We start from the raw sequence: 16,184 nt of genomic DNA on the forward strand, positions 1-16,184 counted from the left end.
ATGGTGAGGAATGAATGAAGCATCCCTAGTGGCCCTGGGAGACCGGTGAGGAGGCCCTGCATTAATCCAGATTGTGTGCACTGGTTTCACCTCACCAGCTGCCCCCCAACAGCAGGTGGGCTCTGAGCGGGGCTGATGGTGACAGTTTTCTTGGTAAGACCCACGATGCCCCATAATCCTCCCCCAGTTTCCTTGTTGAGGGATGGGCAGGGCAGAGGCCAATGACAGGAGACCCATTCCTCCCTCACCACACAGGAGGAGTTGGGTGTATGCTTCTGTCACTGTTTAGGTCCTGTACTCCAATCCATTCTGCACCAGAACTCCTGGGTCTTGCAAAGCCCTCCTTCTTCCCGGCTTGTGGAAGCAGCCATCCCCCAGTAGCTTTGGGGTCGTGGCTGGGCCACCGAGGTGTCCAGGTCTGTCTGTCCACATGCTTCCCAGGAGTGGCTGGGAAGTGCACTGCTGTGGTCAAGGTCAGCCTGAGCAGCCTTTGAAAATGGGATTGCCATGCCCTGTGAGCAGGGTCTGGGCCGAATGATGGCAGGAGAGAGGGGGAGACAGGAGAGGTGGTTCCCTGTGGTCTTGGACAGGGCTGCACAGAGCAGAAGGCCCGAGGGCCTGGGGAGAGAGGGAAAGAGACTGTCAGGGAGAGAGACGCTGAGTGAGTGGTGGGGGGATTGGGCAAGTCCTAGAAAGCGAGAGGAACCAAGAGAGAGACACAGGGTAGAGAGAAGCAGAGACGAAGAGGAATTTCAAGGATGACAAGAGGTTGCTGGTCTAGGTGTATGGAAGTGGACCATGGACCAGGGTGGAGGAGGTCGATGTAGGTGCTTTGAGCATTGGGACCAGAGAAGGTGGGAAAGCCGGTGATCAGATTTCCCTGAGCCCAAAGCTCCAACCTTCCTAGGGCTGAGCTTTGCAGAGGCCGTTTCACTTGGGAAGATGGACACACCCCCTTTTGCATGGGGTTGTGGGGCCGAGCCTCAGGATCTGTCATGGAGAGAGATGGCTTGGCTGGACCTGAGCATGCTCTGTGCCTGCAGCTGAGGGGCCCTGGCTTTGAGCATTGTAGTGATTCCCAGTGCGGCCAGCAGAGGGCGCGCGCGCACCTCCACCGGGAGGGGGCGGTGTCCCCGCGCGCGCAGCAACTGCCTGCTGTCAGAAGACGTCATGGCGTTATCTGAGCCAGGGTAGCTCAGGGCAGGAGAGGTTGCTGCTGCCCCCTGAGGACCCACTAGCCCTCCGAGAGCCAGAGCTGCGTTTACCAGCAAGTTCTGCCGCCGCCCTGGGGAGAACCTGGGGCCTTTGCAGCAACTTGGTGCCTCCTGAGGAGCGACGGAGAAGCAGCCTTGTTGGCTGAGTGCTGAGGAGGGGGCTCTGGGCGGCTTCCCAGGACCTGCTGGTAGGTGAACAGCACAGTCGCTTGCATTTTGGGGGCTGTTCCCCTGGTTTGGTCCTTATGTTCCCTGAGGGTATTTGAACCAGAGGTATTTTCCTCAGGGGTCCGTGGATTGAGGGGTCCCGCGACGCCACGTCAGAGATGCTGTGGTGGTTTTGTTACACATGCAGGCTGGTTTCTGGGGAGAAATCCTGACTCCAATTAAGAGGAAGGGGAGCAGCATTTAGTTGGGAGGTGAACACACTCACTGCTGACTCTCAGGACCTTCTAGAAGAATGAGCTGGGATCCCACTGTCTGATTTCTGCTGGAACCGACCAGAGCCCCAGGTAAAAACAAAGTCCCGTCCAGTGTGTAACCTTAAAGGGAGAAACTCTCAGGGAATTATCAGCCACTGTCGGGTTTCTTTGGGAGGAAAGAGACTTGAATGTAGGACAGAGAAGCTGTGATGAAACCTCAGGCACACTGGGGACTATCAGAGAGGCTCACTGTTTTCAGGAGGAAAGGGGGCAATTTGGAAGGCTGTTAAGAACCAAAGGTCCATTGGCGGCATCTGGTAGTTCCAAGTGTTGTAGCTTCTCATGGGTGAGTCCTGTTGGAGGTGGGGGGGGGGCATAGAGAGGTGAGAATCGAGTTCTGCTGGCTGGAATAGTGGCGTATCCGTGTGCGCGGTCAAGTCCATGTCTTCCTGTTGGGTCCCCACTGGATTTGGAGTGGTAGTGTGTGAGGGCTCCCCCTGCCCAAACCTCCTGCCTGTGTTTTGTGACGTTTCCCGTTATGAGTTTTCAAAATGACGCTTTTTAAAAATTTTATTATGTTATGTTAGTCGCCATACAGTACGTTAGTTTTTGATGTAGTGTTCCACGATTCATTGTATTTGTGTAACACCCTTCCTCCTTCTGATCAAGATTTGCTTTGATGAGCAAAATACATCAGAGAAAGATAAATACTGTATGATTTTACTCATCTGTGGAGTTTCTAAAGAAAAAAAAAACAAATGAGCAAAGAGAAGAAAAAAGAGTCAAAGCAAGAAACACTCTTAAGTATAGAGAACAAGCTGTTGTTACCGAGGGGAGGTGTTTGGGGGAATGGGTTGAATAGGTGATAGGGCTTAGGTCATGCACTTGTGATGAGCACCAGGTGTTGCCTGGAAGTGTTGAAGCGCTAGATTGTACACCTGAAATGACTATCATAGTGTATGTGGACTAATTGTACATAAAAACTTTAAAAAAGTTTCCTTGGGAGAATTTCTTTTTCTTTTTAGGATTTTATTTATTTGTATGTATGTATGAGAGAGAGAGAGAGAGACAGAGAGGCAGAGGGAGAAACAGGCCCCCGCTGAGCAAGGATCCCAATGTGGGACTCAATCCCAGGACTCTGGGACCATGACCTGAGCCAAAGGCAGACGCTTAATCGACTGAGCCGCCCAGGTGTCCCCGGAAGGCTTCCTGATCAACAGTCAAGTTCTTTGTATTTAGTGGTTTTGTGTTTGAGTGCCAGCAAAGCTTTTTCAGATCGGCATGTCTCACGTTGGAGGGAATGTGCATCGCGGTTGGAAACTACTCAAGTGACACTTGAGGAACAGGGAGGGTTAGATGGGAGAAACTCTCACGAACTTCCCATGTGAAGTCTGTATCTGCTCAAGATTGAGACCAGTGAGCCAGCATCACTTCATTGGAGACAGTGTTTCTACAGAGGATTGAGAGACAGCAAGTACAGAATCCAAAACAAGATGACAATTCCAAACCATAGGTTGGTTTTAATCCAGGACCCTAGGTCTGAAAGGAGCCAACTGAAAATATTTATTGGCACTTGTTTGGACTGAAGGCAAACCCGGAGTCCTGTATGTCTCCTGGAAGTGTCCTCCCCCAGTGGCTAGGAACAAAAGAGACCAATACTGCAGGAATGCACTGAATGAAATCACTGAGCACATTAGGGAACCTAGAGTACACTGAAGAACATGAAGCAATAGTTAGAGAACTTGTTGCAAGAATAGGAATACTTCTGGGACATTTCAGACACAGTATTGTTCTTCCAAAAGAACTGTTGAGAACTCTATGGGTTATCAGTAGTGGTGGGTTATGTTGTAAATTCAGAAACCGTGCATTTGGATTAGAATCAGGATTCAGTTAGTAGTTTAGGTAAAAGAAAGACTTTTGAATTCTGAACCTTCTCAACCTCTAGAAATGCTCACAAGATCAAAATGAGGCTATTTTAGGGAAGATCATAATCCAAAGAGGTTTCCTCCTTTTGCAAGAGACTGGGATATGCAGAAAATGGCATGTTCTTTGCACAAAAGAGGTAGAAGGAGCAACAGTGAGAAAAGGAATGCAGGCCTGGTCTGGACATGTGGGGAAAGCTGTCTCCCCAGATGTTTTCTATTTCAATTTGGGAAGTATTTACCTTCTTGTCACCAGATGGTGTACAGGTCCAGTCAGGGTTTGGTGCCTTCTTTCAATGTGTCCCGTGGACCCAAGAGTCCATTCCCTGGGATTTGGCAGCACAAGGTTTGGTTAGCAGTATGTGCTAAGGGCCTCTCAAGGGAGGTTGAAGAGAATCTCTGTGGAGGTATCTTTTCCAATAGAGAGACTCTCCAGGTTGCAAGGTGTGATGATCAAGGTAAGTGTCCCCTGGGAGTGGCCGGTGAAAAGATTGCTCTGCTACAACATGGTTAGTTTTAATAGAAGCAACTAGATCTTTGCATTATTGAAATATATCCCCTTTTCCCACCTGTGGGTCAAAACGGGCAGTGGTCGAATGCATGGATGTCCAGTGACTGTCTCCAAGGGTGAGAGTCTGAGTTCCAAAGGATATACTCTCAGTGTAATGTTGTGGACTTAAATGAACATCTTTTGATGATCATCTGATGGAGCTATTTTCATTAAACACTGAGAAGGGGGAGTGGCCAACAGCCCAGATATTTTGCATATTCTTTTTCTTTTTTTGAGATAGACAGAGACCAACAAAGGGCAAATTTGTGCTGGAAAGGCGGCGGGGGGTGGGGGGTGGGGAGGAGAGAAATTCCTAGATAGGCTCCACACTCAACGCCGAGCCTGACTTGGGGCTCGATCACAGAACCCTGAGATCATGACCTGAGCAGAAATCAAGAGTCCGATGCTTAATCGACTGAGCCACCCAGGGGCCCCTGCAGATTCTTTATATACTTCAACTCCTATTCTTCTAATGACCTCAGAATCCGACAGGCTCCCCTTTCACAGATAACAAAGCTGAGGCTCTGAGTAGGCCCCACGGAGAGCTGGCATTCGGGCAGGAACACAGGTAAATCCGCAGGATACTGTGACCAAAGTTCAGGGAGATGCAAAGTGCAGGCAGGGCGGTGACTCAGATGCAGAGGCGTAGTGACAGGGATCCAGCGAGGGTGGCTCCTGGTCAATCCTGAATTCCCCACCAAGAGTCTGACTCGGGCTGAAGGCCAAGGCAGCCACTCTGCTGATCTTGGTCCCGTCTTCACTTTTTCTCACTGGGGCCCACAAACTCAGGCAGACAAGAATCCCCAAAGGAACCAAGTTCAGTTTCCCAAGTCTCCACCACATTCTTTCACCCAGTTCTGAACCTTCGGAAATTCAGAGGAAACAACAATCCTCATAGATTAGGAACGAACAGCTTTATGGCAACAATGACGTTCTGATACAAATAACTGCATTATCCACGCTGTGTGACGGACACAGGCAGCAACCCGGTGTGGATCTCACGGTGTCCTCACACTCACTGCTCAAGCTGCTGGCCTGCAGGAACGGCCTCCGCTCTACCCAAGAGAGGCCCATCCACTCCCCTGAGCACCTCCATCCTTCTCATCCACAGCCTCCTGTTTCTAGTGACTCATGGCTCCCTCTCTTGTCCTTCAGATGCATCGCTGGTGCTTCCCTTATACGGAACACAACATCTATGTCGTTTAATGAATGTGTCCCTCGCTGCTCTCAGACACCTGAAATTCCCTCCTCATCCCTCGCAGAGCACAGAATATGGTCTCTGTACAGTGTGCATGCGCATACCTGCTGTGCCCAGCTTTTGGAGAAGAGCGGCTCTCCTTCACCACCAAGGGCCCTGCCGACCACCTCAGTGTGAGTGAAAGACAAAGTCCATCAAAGGCGTCTCCTGAGCAACCTGAAGAAAGTGATCCTGTCCTTAGCAACATTCACTCTCCCATAACATGAGAGGCCTGCATGCAGGACTGCTCTTCCTTATGGAGGATGCCCCAGCGTCTGCATCTGACCCACGTCAGAGAAAAGACGGAAGACCATCCCATTGGAAGTGACTGAGCAACATTCCAACAAACCGTCTACACCTGCCTCCAGCATCTGCCACTGTTTCTCATTCTCACCTCCCTTACCGGACAAGAGGGTTTCCCACAAGTATCCACTGACTGCCGAGGACAAGGGACAGACCCCTACCCTGATGATTAATCAAGGCACCATAGCCCTGCTTCAGGTGTTTCTATAACTAAGGAAATGAGAGCTCAAACTCAATACGCTGAAAACAAAGTGAGAGGTGTGTTTCATCCCACCCAGAACAACAACTGTGGACTCTGGACGTGCCCGACGGTAAGAAATATATGTCTGCCATTGTGCGATAGAGACGCTTCCTTCCCAACGACAGCACCTCCCCCCTGCTCAGTGTGTGCAAATAGCCAAGCACAACACCTATATGTCCTGAGAAACTTCAGGATGTTACAGCGCCCCCAGGCGGTTTTCCCCTCGCAATGTCAAGGCCTCAGCACAAACTCAGCCTTTGCCCCACCAACTCAATAAGAAAGAAGACAATACACATTGTAAGTCAATTCATACGATTCATATCATCCCACCCTGTGCTGTAGGTTCGGGTGCAGGGTAAGGACGCAGAGACCACTGGGTGGGTGGAGGGAGATGTGCCCCAGGGCCCCAGGATGGTGATGAAGGGGGATCCGTGGGGTACGGTGGACCCAGTGGGCCGGGTACAGGAGGGGGTCCTCTTGCATCCACAGGGTTCTGCAGAACAGAAACCAAAGGAATGTTGCTATGACAGACAGAAGCAGAACCCCCACCAACCTGAAACCCAAAGAAGCAGGGGTCAGCACCTGGCCCTCTCTTCACCCTGAGCTTCCAGGGAGCAGAGCACCAGTGCCACTAAACCCTAGTCCCCCTCTTGGTGCCACCACACACTCAGGGACCGGGGAAGGAAAGAACGTAGTGTCCCCACACATCACCATCCATCTCTGAGAAGGTGGGACGTCAAGTCGTCTTCTCCTACCAGGTGACCAGAGGCCACAAAAAAAGGCCCATAAGCAGCATAAGCCAGACAGGCACGCATCTGCGTCCAGGCCCACTCTGATCCCCTCGTCCAGTGTGGCCCCAGAGGTTTGCCATATGACTCAGAACAAAAACACGCTGAGAAGTCCAGAGAAGCCCAGTGTCCACACGTGGAATCACAGCCCCTCGTGGGTCCAACTGCTTCCCACCAGCACCCGCCTGACCCTGCTCCGCTTCCCTCCCTGACAAAGGGGTCTTCTTCTACTCTCCCAAGTGCTGTCCATGGCCACAGACACCGCTCAGGAGACAGGAGTTTCTGGAGTCCTGCAGCGGACCGGGAAAAGTGCTGAGAAGAACACGATCCCGAGGAGTTCGTGAGACCCAGCTCTGTGGATCTGCGTCACCGACATTCCGATGCTTCTCAGCTCAGGCACAGAGCAAATGCGTAGTCCTTGGTGCCGAGAACCACTGAGGGGCCGATTCTGCATCCCCGGATGCAAACCAATGTGTCTGGAGAGCAGGCGTCACCCTCCCAGGATGGATCAGGAGAGACGCTATCAGTTGGCACAGCCACCAAAGCGCATCAGAACCCGCTCACGGGAGCACGACTGAAACGTGTGTGAGCCGTGGGCCCTGCAGGGAGTCACCGGGATTCCCTCTTCACGGCTGTGCTCCGGGGGGCCTTTTCTACCACACACCTGGCCCCTGGCAGAGTTCACCTTCATCTCACCCAGGGTGCAACTGGAGGGATTCCGGGTCGCGTCTTCACCCACACAGATGGAACGCACGTGAGGTCGCAGCTCACCTTCTCCACCAACACTCACAGCTGCCCAAAGCACGTGGCACAAAGTGTGAGGCAGGGCATGGCTTTTCCCGTTTCCAGCTGTGAGGATTACCGCAGACATTCTCCCAGCTTAGTCTCCTGACCCGAAAACCAACACCACTACCGCTCTCGCGGGAAAGCAAACTGCAAGGAGTCAGCGGGACTGGCCGACTTCAGTGTGGAGTGACATATTGCTCTCCTCCAGGAGTTTACACACACACACACACACACACACACACACACACACACACACACACAAGGGCAGGGTCCTGCTCTCCTTCATTTCTAAGCACCTGGAGCTTCAGGACGCCCCGCGTAAGGTGGTGATTTGGATACAGAGAAGTCTGTAGGCTCCGAATGAAGACTTGGCATATTGAAAGGTCAATGACACCACACACAGATCCCAGGACATACCCAATAGACACAGGTCAGGACAGGGTGCTGCCCAGACAGGAACAGGATTCCAGAAATGGTTACAACTGAGGAAAGACACAGTATTTACCTGGTCCTTCTGTGGGACCTTCTTGGGCGGGGTGCCGCTGTTGTCCCCTTGAGTGCCACAGGTTTCTGGAATATGACCGAAGCCGTACAAGGGACGGAGGTGGATTCACACTGGCCTTGACCATGCAGGATGTAAGCCAACCCTCTACACCTGCCCCACCCTATTGCACTCTCTCCCACTCCCACATCCCTTCCAGATTCAGAGCGTTTCTCACAGGTCTCCTCTCACCCCTGTGGACAAAGGAGACACAAGTCCCCCACACCTGAGGATGTGATCAGTCCACCCAGTGACAGATGTTTTCAGAGCTAATGAATAACACTGGACAACTGGGGCCTCCACAAGTCACAGTGATTTGAGGTTGTGCTTCATCCATCCCAGGGCCCAAAACATTGTGTCTGGGCAGTGCCCATGGGCAAAGCTTTTGTGTCTGTCTTTTGCAAACTGTCACTTTTCTTCTCGATGGCGGACACCTGCTGCCCATTTCTGTAGGGTGAAACAAGACAGTCCATGAAATGGATGTCCACAGAAAGGTGAGGAATGCTACTATGTCCTCACTCAGGTCAATCCTTGCATTGCAAAGCCTTCTGGTACCTCCTCTACATCTTCTCCACCAACTGAAGTACTTAAACTATGAATAGGCTTTACGATTCAGGTCATCCAATTCAGATCATCTTACCATGTGTAGCAGGAACGAGCTGTGCTTGAGGCCCCCATGTCCACCCATGTGGAGGAGGTGGAGGTGGCCCATAGCCAGTGAAGCCCGGTAAACCCTGCCCCATGTGGTAGGGCATATGGGGGGGCCTTGGAGCATGAGGAAACCCTCTCACATCTGTACCGACCTGCAGAACAGAGGAGAAAATATTTGGGCAAGACACACAAAAGTTGCAACACCAAGAGCTGAAACCCAAGAGAGCTCTCAGCATCCTGCTCCTTCTCCAATACCATGTTCCAGGAGAGCCACATCGTGCTAGACAACTTTATCCCTCCCAATAGCTGCCTACTATAATAAGGGGGGTGGGGTGGGGAAGGAGAATGGATGTTACAGGAATAACCTACTGTCACCAAACATCACTACCCATGTCTGCCAATGTTCACTACCAAGAAATAGTGTCTTAAAGGGTGAAAAGGGATCACTGGAAACGAGTAAAGCAGCCCACACTCCAGACACGGAGGCATTGACATCGTGGACAACACTTCATCGTTCCTCTTCAACCACCGCAGAAGATTTGGGTTTGTTAAGAATAGACAGAATGAGGCGCGCCTGGGTGGCTCAGTTGGTTAAGCGTCTGCCTTCGGCTCAGGTCATGGTCCCAGGGTCCTGGGATCGAGTCCCGCATCGGGCTCCCTGCTCAGCGGGCAGCCTGCTTCTCCCTCTCCCACTACCCCTGCTTGTGTTCCCTCCTCGCTCTGTCTCTCTCTGTCAAATTAATAAAATATTTTTAAAAAAAAAAGAATAGGCAGAATGTGGTGAAACTGAATGCCCTTTCTCCACAAGGAATCTGAGCCACTCGAGGTGAATCCCTTGCCCACAAAGCCCCTGACTGTCCCCACCTGCCTCACTTCCTGACAAAGCGGTCTTCTACTCTCTGCAGTTTCTGTCCAGGCCACAAAGACCCTTGAGGAATTAGGGGCCTGTGGTCTGATAGTGGACCTGGAAAAGGGTTTTCCCAGAGGAACATGATACCAATAGCCCTTATTTACGTGCAGCGGCTGTGTTTATCTTAAAACACAGTCTTCGGAATTTTCCGCACACTGAGTTCCAGAGCAATTTTGTCCAGTGGGAAATTAAGATGGGAAGGCTAAATAACAGAATTCACAAAAATGTTTATGTTTTCTCATGGACAACTCCAGAACGTGTGATGAGAGAAGAAACCAGCTCTCACAGTGACATAAGACCAAAAAGACCTGCTCCTAGAAGCCCAACTGAAGGGCTTGTGAGGCCCGGGTCATGCAGCTAATCACCGACATCCCCCCTTCAGATCGTGTGGGCCAGTACACCCAACAGCTTTGGAAATTCACAACAGTCGTCGAAAGGGTACAAGTAGAGGGATTCTGTACAGCATTTTTACCAGCAGAAGTCAAACAGGGATGACTTATGAAACTTGCCCTATCTAAGAACATGCCAAACTGCAAAACAGGCAATATAAAATGGAGAGAGAGTTTCCCCTAGTTTCCAGTTGTGAGGATTACCACAGACCTTGTCCCAGGTAAATCATCTAACCCCAACATGAACACTACACCAATCGCACCTGATCGTAACCTACTGACTGGCAGTCAGGCCGGCCAGAGACTTCACTGTGGAGTGACGTGTCATCCTCCTCGAGCTAAGTCCCCGCCCGGGCACTGTGGGTGGGCAGGGGTCGACTCACACACACACTCACACACACACACACACACACACACACACACACACACACACAGTGAGCGCCCTGCCATCCTTCACCTCTAAGCACCTGTGGCTTCAGGAGGTGCCACCGAAGGTGAGGATCTGTAATGGAGAAGCCTGTCAGCCCCTGGGTGAACTGCTTGTATTTTGAAAGGTGAATGACACCACAGACAAACCCTAACCCACCCAACAGACACAAGGCCAGGACAGGGTGCTGCTCAGAAAGGGAGAAGTTTCCGGAACACCTGGTAGAGGCCACAGTAGTTACCTTGCTCATCCCTGGGTCTCTAGGAGGCTCGGTGCCCCTGTTCCCCATGGGAGACCCACCAGTTTCAGCATCAGACCAAAGCCCTAGAACAGATGGAGGTGGATTCAGACCAGCACCGACTGTGCAGAATTCAAACCCACCCTCCAAACCCGCCCCTAACAAGTTCCCCTCTGTCCCACTCTTGGGTCCCTTCTCAGACACACAGCATTTCTCAAATGTCTCTGCTGACCCCTGAGGACAAGGGGGAGACCTCTGCCTCTCCCCCTCGAGGATGGGACCACCATCGCCCAGCTTGCTTCAGGTGTTTTTTTTTTTTTTTTAATTTTTTTATTGTTATGTTAATCCCCATACATTACATCATTAGTTTTAGATATAGTGTTCCATGATTCATTGTTTGTGCATAACACCCAGTGCTCCATGCAGAACGTGCCCTCCTCAATACCCATCACCAGGCTAACCCATCCTCCCAACCCCCTCCCCTCCAGAACCCTCAGTTTGTTTTTCAGAGTCCATCGTCTCTCATGGTTCTTCTCCCCCTCCGATTTCCCCCCCTTCATTCTTCCCCTCCTGCTACATTCTTCTTCTTCTTTTTTTCTTTCTTAACATATATTGCATTATTTGTTTCAGAGGTACAGATCTGAGATTCAACAGTCCTGCACAATTCACAGCGCTTACCAGAACACATACCCTCCCCAGTGTTCATCACCCAGTCACCCCATCCCTCCCACCCCACCCCCCACTCCAGCAACCCTCAGTTTGTTTCCTGAGATTAAGAATTCCTCATATCAGTGAGGTCATATGATACATGTCTTTCTCTGTTTGACTTATTTCGCTCAGCATAATACCCTCCAGTTCCATCCACGTCGTTGCAAATGGCAAGATCTTATTCCTTTTGATGGCTGCATAATATTCCATTGTATATATATACCACCTCTTCTTTATCCATTCATCTGTTGATGGACATCGTGGCTCTTTCCACAGTTTGGCTATTGTGGACATTGCTGCTATAAACATCGGGGTGCACGTAGCCTTTCGGGTCCCTACTTTTGTATCTTTGGGGTAAATACCCAGTAGTGCAATTGCTGGATCATATGGTAGCTCTATTTTCAACTTTTTGAGGAACCTCCATACTGTTTTCCAGAGTGGCTGCACCAGCTTGCATTCCCACCAACAGTGTAGGAGGGTTCCCCTTTCTCCGCATCCCCGCCAACATCTGTCATTTCCTGACTTGTTAATTTTAGCCATTCTGACTGGTGTGAGGTGGTATCTCATTGAGGTTTTGATTTGGATTTCCCTGATGCCGAGCGATATTGAACACTTTTTCATGTGTCTGTTGGCCATTTGGATGTCTTCTTTGGAAAAATGTCTGTTCATGTCTTCTGCCCATTTCTTGATTGGATTCTTTGTTCTTTGGGTGTTGAGTTTGATGAGTTCTTTATAGATTTTGGATACTAGCCCTTTATCTGATATGTCATTTGCAAATATCTTCTCCCATTCTGTCAGTTGTCTTTTGGTTTTGTTGACTGTTTCCTTTGCTTTGCAAAAGCTTTTTATCTTGATGAAGTCCCAAGAGTTCATTTTTGCCCTTGCTTCCCTTGCCTTTGGCGATGTTTCTAGGAAGAAGTTGCTGCGGCTGAGGTCGAAGAGGTTGCTGCCTGTGTTCTCCTTTAGGATTTTGATGGACTCCTGTCTCACATTGAGGTCTTTCAACCATTTGGAGTCTATTTTTGTGTATGGTGTAAGGAAATGGTCCAGTTTCATTCTTCTGCATGTGGCTGTCCAATTTTCCCAACACCATTTGTTGAAGAGACTGTCTTTTTTCCATTGGACATTCTTTCCTGCTTTGTCAAAGATGAGTTGACCATAGAGTTGAGGGTCCATTTCTGGGCTCTCTATTCTGTTCCATTGATCTATGTGTCTGTTTTTGTGCCAGTACCATACTGTCTTGATGATGACAGCTTTGTAGTAGAGCTGGAAGTCTGGAATTGTGATGCCGCCAGCTTTGCTTTTCTTTTTCAACATTCCTCTGGCTATGCGGGGTCTTTTCTGGTTCCATACAAATTTTAGGATTATTTGTTCCATTTCTTTGAAGAAAGTGGATGGTATTTTGATGGGGATTGCATTGAATGTGTAGATTGCTCTAGGTAGGATTGACATCTTCACAATATTTGTTCTTCCAATCCATGAGCATGGAACGTTTTTCCATTTCTTTGTGTCTTCCTCAATTTCTTTCATGAGTATTTTATAGTTTTCTGAGTACAGATCCTTTGCCTCTTTGGTTAGATTTATTCCTAGGTATCTTATGGTTTTGGGTGCAATTGTAAATGGGATCGACTCCTTAATTTCTCTTTCTTCTGACTTGTTGTTGGTGTATAGGAATGCCACTGACTTCTGTGCATTGATTTTATATCCTGCCACTTGACTGAATTCCTGTATGAGTTCTAGCAGTTTTGGGGTGGAGTCTTTGGGATTTTCCACATAAAGTATCATATCATCTGCAAAGAGTGAGAGTTTGACTTCTTCTTTGCCAATTTGGATGCCTTTGATTTCTTTTTGTTGTCTGATTGCTGTGGCTAGGACTTCCAATACTATGTTGAATAGCAGTGGTGATAGTGGACATCCCTGCCGCGTTCCTGACCTTAGGGGGAAAGCTCTCAGTTTTTCCCCATTGAGAATGATATTCGCTGTAGGTTTTTCATAGATGGCTTTTATGATATTGAGGTATGTACCCTCTATCCCTATACTCTGAAGAGTTTTGATCAAGAAAGGATGCTGTACTTTGTCAAATGCTTTTTCTGCATCTATTGAGAGGATCATGTGATTCTTGTTTTTTCTTTTGTTAATGTATTGTATCACGTTGATTGATTTGCGGATGTTGAACCAACCTTGCAGCCCAGGGATAAATCCGACTTGGTCGTGGTGAATAATCCTTTTAATGTACTGTTGGATCCTATTGGCTAGTATTTTGGTGAGAATTTTTGCATCCATGTTCATCAGGGATATTGGTCTGTAATTCTCCTTTTTGATGGGGTCTTTGTCTGGTTTTGGGATCAAGGTAATGCTGGCCTCATAAAATGAGTTTGGAAGTTTTCCTTCCATTTCTATTTTTTGGAACAGTTTCAGAAGGATAGGTATTAATTCTTCTTGAAATGTTTGGTAGAATTCCCCTGGGAAGCCATCTGGCCCTGGGCTTTTGTGTTTTGGGAGATTTTTGATGACTGCTTCTATTTCCTTAGTGGTTATAGGTCTGTTCAGGTTTTCTATTTCTTCCTGATTCAGTTTTGGTAGTTGATACATCTCTAGGAATGCATCCATTACTTCCAGGTTATCTAATTTGCTGGCATAGAGTTGCTCATAATATGTTCTTATAATTGTTTGTATTTCTTTGGTGTTGGTTGTGATTTCTCCTCTTTCATTCATGATTTTGTTGATTTGGGTCATTTCTCTTTTCTTTTTGATAAGTCTGGCCAGGGGTTTATCAATCTTGTTAATTCTTTCAAAGAACCAGCTCCTAGTTTCGTTGATCTGTTCTACTGTTCTTTTGGTTTCTATTTCATTGATTTCTGCTCTGATCTTTATTATTTCTCTTCTCCTGCTGGGTTTAGGCTTTATTTGCTGTTCTTTCTCCAGCTCCTTTAGGTGTAGGGTTAGGTTGTGTACTTGAGACCTTTCTTGTTTCTTGAGAAAGGCTTGTATTGCTATATACTTTCCTCTTAGGACTGCCTTTGCTGTATCCCAAAGATTTTGAATAGTTGTATTTTCATTTTCATTGGTTTCCATGAATTTTTTTAATTCTTCTTTAATTTCCTGGTTGACCCATTCATTCTTCAGTAGGATGCTCTTTAGCCTCCATGTATTTGAATTCTTTCTGACTTTCCTCTTGTGATTGAGTTCTAGTTTCAAAGCATTGTGGTCTGAAAATAGGCAGGGGATGATCCCAATCTTCTGGTACCGGTTGAGACCTGATTTATGACCTAGGATGTGATCTATTCTGGAGAATGTTCCATGGGCACTAGAGAAGAATGTGTATTCCGTTGCTTTGGGATGGAATGTTCTGAATATGTCTGTGAAGTCCATTTGGTCCAGTGTGTCATTTAAAGTCTTTATTTCCTTGTTGATCTTTTGCTTAGACGATCTGTCCATTTCAGTGAGGGGGGTGTTAAAGTCCCCCACTATTATTGTATTGTTGTCGATGTGTTTCTTTGCTTTTGTTATTAATTGCCTTATATAATTGGCTGCTCCCATGTTAGGGGCATAGATATTTACAATTGTTAGATCTTCTTGTTGGATAGACCCTTTAAGTAGGATATAGTGTCCTTCCTCATCTCTTATTACAGTCTTTGGTTTAAAATCTAATTTGTCTGATATAAGGATTGCCACCCCAGCTTTCTTTTGGTGTCCATTAGCATGGTAAATGGTTTTCCACCCCCTCACTTTCAATCTGGGGGTGTCTTTGGGTCTAAAATGAGTCTCTTGCAGACAGCATATCGATGGGTCTTGTTTTTTAATCCAATCTGATAGCCTGTGTCTTTTGATTGGGGCATTTAGCCCATTTACATTCAGGGTAACTATTGAAAGATAGGAGTTCAGTGCCATTGTATTGCCTGTAAAGTGACTGTTACTGTATATTGTTTGTGTTCCTTTCTGGTCTATGTTGCTTTTAGGCTCTCTCTTTGCTTAGAGGACCCCTTTCAATATTTGTTGTAGGGCTGGTTTCGTGTTTGCAAATTCCTTTAGTTTTTGTTTGTCCTGGGGGCTTTTTATCTCTCCTTCAATTTTCAATGACAGCCTAGCTGGATATAGTATTCTTGGCTGCATATTTTTCTCATTTAGTGCTCTGAATATGTCCTGCCAGTCCTTTCTGGCCTGCCAGGTCTCTGTGGATAAGTCTGTTGCCAATCTAATGTTTCTACCATTGTAGGTTACAGATCTCTTCTCCCGAGCTGCTTTGAGGATTTTCTCTTTGTCTCTGAGACTCGTAAGTTTTACTATTAGATGTCGGGGTGTTGACCTATTTTTATTGATTTTGAGAGGGGTTCTCTGTGCTTCCTGGATTTTGATGCCTGTTTCCTTCCCCAAATTAGGGAAGTTCTCTGCTATAATTTGCTCCATTATACCTTCTGCACCTCTCTCTCTTTCTTCTTCTTCTGGGATCCCAATTATTCTAATGTTGTTTCGTCTTATGGTATCGTTTATCTCTCGAATTCTGCCCTCGTGATCCAGTAGTTGTTTATCTCTCTTTTTCTCAGCTTCTTTATTTTCCATCATTTGGTCTTCTATCTCACTGATTCTTTCTTCTGCCTCATTTATCCTAGCAGTTAGCGCCCCCATATTTGATTGCACCTCATTAATAGCCTTTTTGATTTCTACTTGGTTCGATTTTAGTTCTTTTACTTCTCCAGAAAGGGTTTCTCTAATAACTTCCATGCTTTTTTCAAGCCCAGCTAGTATCTTTAAAGTGATGATTCTGAACTCTAGATCTGACATCGTACTAATGTCCGTATTGAGTAGGTCCCTGGCAGTCGGTACTACCTCTTGTTCTTTTTGTTGAGGTGATTTTTT

At 47.8% G+C, this 16,184-nt stretch overlaps 1 long non-coding RNA gene across 1 annotated transcript in view; it reads right to left on the reverse strand.

The window, feature by feature from the left end:
• Window positions 1-10,753, reverse strand: part of LOC144378826 (uncharacterized) — a 71,433-nt gene extending 60,680 nt beyond the window's left edge. Inside the window, exons 1-3 of the long non-coding RNA XR_013448873.1 lie at window positions 10,623-10,753; window positions 7,969-8,807; window positions 6,220-6,382 (exon numbers count right to left, since the gene is read on the reverse strand). This is a non-coding gene — a long non-coding RNA (uncharacterized LOC144378826). The remainder of the gene's footprint in view (window positions 1-6,219; window positions 6,383-7,968; window positions 8,808-10,622) is intronic.
• Window positions 10,754-16,184: the final 5,431 nt, after the last annotated feature.

This window comes from Halichoerus grypus, chromosome 6, assembly GCF_964656455.1.
Source record: "Halichoerus grypus chromosome 6, mHalGry1.hap1.1, whole genome shotgun sequence".
Taxonomy (NCBI): Eukaryota; Metazoa; Chordata; class Mammalia; order Carnivora; family Phocidae; genus Halichoerus; species Halichoerus grypus.